This window comes from Rhinopithecus bieti, unplaced genomic scaffold (genome assembly GCF_001698545.2).
Source record: "Rhinopithecus bieti isolate Rb0 unplaced genomic scaffold, ASM169854v2 scaffold_15643, whole genome shotgun sequence".
NCBI classification, from domain to species: Eukaryota; Metazoa; Chordata; class Mammalia; order Primates; family Cercopithecidae; genus Rhinopithecus; species Rhinopithecus bieti.
This window is the reverse complement of record NW_016808215.1, coordinates 928,166-931,596: the sequence shown is the minus strand read 5'-3', so window position 1 is coordinate 931,596 and position 3,431 is coordinate 928,166. Positions and strand designations below refer to the sequence as shown.

The 3,431-nt window shown below is 46.8% G+C and overlaps 1 long non-coding RNA gene across 1 annotated transcript in view; it reads right to left on the bottom strand.

Annotated features, from left to right (window-relative positions):
• LOC108538065 (uncharacterized) overlaps positions 1 to 3,166 on the bottom strand; it is a 24,591-nt gene extending 21,425 nt beyond the window's left edge. The window contains exon 1 of the long non-coding RNA XR_001887990.1: positions 2,322 to 3,166. This is a non-coding gene — a long non-coding RNA (uncharacterized LOC108538065). The remainder of the gene's footprint in view (positions 1 to 2,321) is intronic.
• Positions 3,167 to 3,431: the final 265 nt, after the last annotated feature.

Sequence of the window (3,431 nt, the reverse complement as noted above, 5' to 3'; positions counted from 1 at the left end):
TGGAGCTATCAGTCAACTATGCTTCCTGCAGCAGGAGATCCCAGTAGTACATTTTAATGGCCACTACATGTGGCATTCTGGGAGAAAGCCTCACTTCTGTCTGTAGTTTTGATCCCTGGGGAAAGGATTGAAGGCTTCTCTCTCTCTCTCTCTCTCTCTCTCTTCTCTCTCTCTCTCTCTCTCTCTCTCTCTCCCCCACCCCTTCGGCTACCTAAGAGGAAAGGGCCCACTGTCCAATGATTACATGACTTCTTCACCTTGTCAATCACTTAGAAGATTCACACTCCTTACCCTGCCCCCTTGTCTTGTAGGAAATAATTATCGGCGCACCCAGCCGTTCGCGGCCACTACCCGTCTCCGCATCTTGATGGTAGTGGTCCCCGGCGCCCAGCTGTTTTCTCTTTAGCTCTTTGTGTTGTGTCTTTATTTATTATAATCTCTCCTCTCCGCACACAGGGAGAACACCCACTAAGCCCCGTAGGGTTGGACCCTACAAGCAGCCTTCAGAAAGGCCAGTGAGGCTGAGGAACTGAAGGCTTCTTTCAACAGCAGGCGCAGCCTGCCAGTCAGGTGAAGGAGCCATCTTAGAAGCAGATCCTCCAGCCCTAATTGAACTTCCAGATGACTACAGCAGTCCCGGTCGACATCAATAGATAAATCAATAAATGCTTATTAGGGCTGGGCATGGTAGCTCATGCCTGTAATTCCAGCACTTTGGGAGGCCAAAGCAGCAGGATTGCTTGAGCCCAGGATTTCAACACCAACCAGGGCAACATAGTGAGACCCCCATCTCTAGAAAAAAATTTAAAACTTAGCCAGGCATGGTGGCTCATGCCTGTAATCCCAGCATTTTGGGAGGCCAAGGCAGGAGGATTGCTTGAGCCTAGGAGTTCAAGACCAGCCTGGGTAACACAGTGAGACCCCATTTCTGTTTTTTCTAATAAATAAAATAAAAATAATTTTAAAAATTAGCCGGGCATGATGGTGCATGCCTGTAGTCTTAGCTACTTAGGAGGCTGAGGCAGGAGGATCACTTGAGCCCAGCAGGTCAAGGCTGCAGTGAGCCATGATCGTACCAGTGCACTCCAGCCTGGGCAATTAATCAACATTCCAAATGCATCCTCAGGGACAGTAAATCTCTCAAATGCTGCCTCTACAGGGGAAAAAACCCAAAGGTCCTTAATGATGACTCAGAGAGAAGGTTGAAAGATGCTTGTCCGACAGTTTGAGTTATATATCCGTCTATCTATGTATTGGGGTTCACCAAGTATAAAAGCATCATTGCTATTACAGATATGAGGCACTCCAAGCCTGAGAGCCCTGAGGGTAGGGAGGTTACTCCAGGAGACCAGGAAGCAGGAAACATCCACACCCACAGTAACAGTAAGAATGACAGCTGCAGACCAGACCAGCCCTCTGCTGTGATGCTAGAGAGATGAGACTCCGCTGTGATCCCTGGCTCAGGCCCTCATGCCAAGACAGCTGTCTCTAATCTGCCGGTGACAGCCCAGCCAGCTCATTCTACTCAGGGAAATCATCAGTGCTGAGGGAAATCATCTGGAACCATCTGGGTCTGGTTATTTTTTACAAGTAGCCAAAATCCTGGGAAACTGATTTGTACAAACCACTAAATTTCCCTGGCTTATAAAATGGCAATAATCACAGTCTGGCTTCATAGAGCTATCGTGACAATTAAGTGGCTTCTGCAAATCAGGTACATGGAACCAGGATGGAATCCAGGTCTATGAGGTGCACATGAGGAAAGATTTTGAAATGAGCTCCAAAGGTCTTGGGATGCATGAAACCCTCATTATCTACACCTTTATTTACAAATCAATGCTTAATGGAGCTAAAGGCAAATCTTCACTTTAAGATTAGAAAAGATTAAGATTAAAATTAAGAAAACATAAACATATAATGAAAAGATACATACATACATATATATATATTTTTTAAAAACCCAAAACTGATAATGCAGTGACTAAGAGCAAATAATAAAATGACTAAGAGCAAATAATGTCAAAGCATTCACTTCTCATCAACCAGCAAATGTGAATGCCTTCAAAGCTTCCTGCCAACTTCCTCTACACAACCACACCCAAATGACAAATGCAGACACAAGAGCTTCTTTGCTTGGCTACTCTCTCCTACTTCATTTCCGTTCTCCCCACTCCCTACACCCCCTACTCCCCGCCCTGCCAAATCCACCCCGGCCCCTGCTGCCAAAACCCTGTGCATCCTGAACCTGGGAGTGTCCTTTAAGGAAGCCATACAAGGGAGCTCCCTGAGGTCCTTCCCTAAATGGCCTCTGACTCTCCTACCTGGAAGCAGAGCCCAAGAACGTTGAGCTGATGAAGAGGACTCTGGGCTTGGCCATGTATGGGAAAGCAGCCTGTTGCACGGCAAGAGTGACGCCATCTTGAAGCAAAACCGCCACGATGATTGATGTTTGACCCCCACATAACAAGGTGCTCTTTTTTCTTTCTTTCTTTTCTTGTTTTGTTTTGATTTGCATGCAAAGTGTAAGCCAAGAGGCAGACTTGGCCCCAAGGTGGACAGTCCAGCGGGTGTGCAAAGCTGTTTCAGAACACACACAGAGAAAACAGGAGTAAGAGCAGTGCAGGTTTTAGGAAAAGAGCCGATTTTAGTTGAAAAGCAGAGGAAACCCCAGACGTTGCACACTTTTTAGACCTTAGTCTCACCTCTCTTGCAAGACTTAGTGCCTCCAACCTGCTCAGTGTGGACCCTGAGGTCCTTCCCACCTGGTGAGCCACGGGGGAGCAGAGTAACTTATGACCAAAAGGAATTGTTCTGAGGGTTGGTTAGTAAGCAGGAAAGAAAAAGGGAGAGAGAGAAGAAAAACCATGCAGGGGGGTTGGATGCATGCAAGGGAAGAAGGCGAGGCATAGACATCCCTTCCATCCGAGTCACGTGGCATCAAATATGTTACCAGTGGAAAATGTCTGAGTTACCTGCCGCAAATCCGGACAGGTCCGCAGCAACCTCAATTTTTGCCTCCTCAGAAGAAAGAATTCAACTGAAGGGCATAAGGCAGAAAAAGAGACCAAAGCAAGTTTCAGAGCAAGGTTGGAAGCTTATTAAAAAGCTTTAGAACAGGCCAGGTGCGGTGACTCAGGCCTGTAATCTCAACACTGGGAGGCCAAGGCAGGAGGATCATGAGGTCTGGAGTTTGAGACCAGCCTGGCCAACATGGTGAAACCCTGTCTCTACTAAAAATACAAAAAAAAATTAGCCAGGCATGGTGGCGGGCTCCTGTAATCCCAGCTACTCCAGAGGTTGAGGCAGGAGAATTGTTTGAACCTAGGAGGTGGAGGTTGCAGCCGAGACCACACCATTGCACTCCAACCTGGGCAACAAGAGCGAAACTAAGTCAAAAAAAAAAAAAAGAAAAAAAGCTTTATAACAGTAAG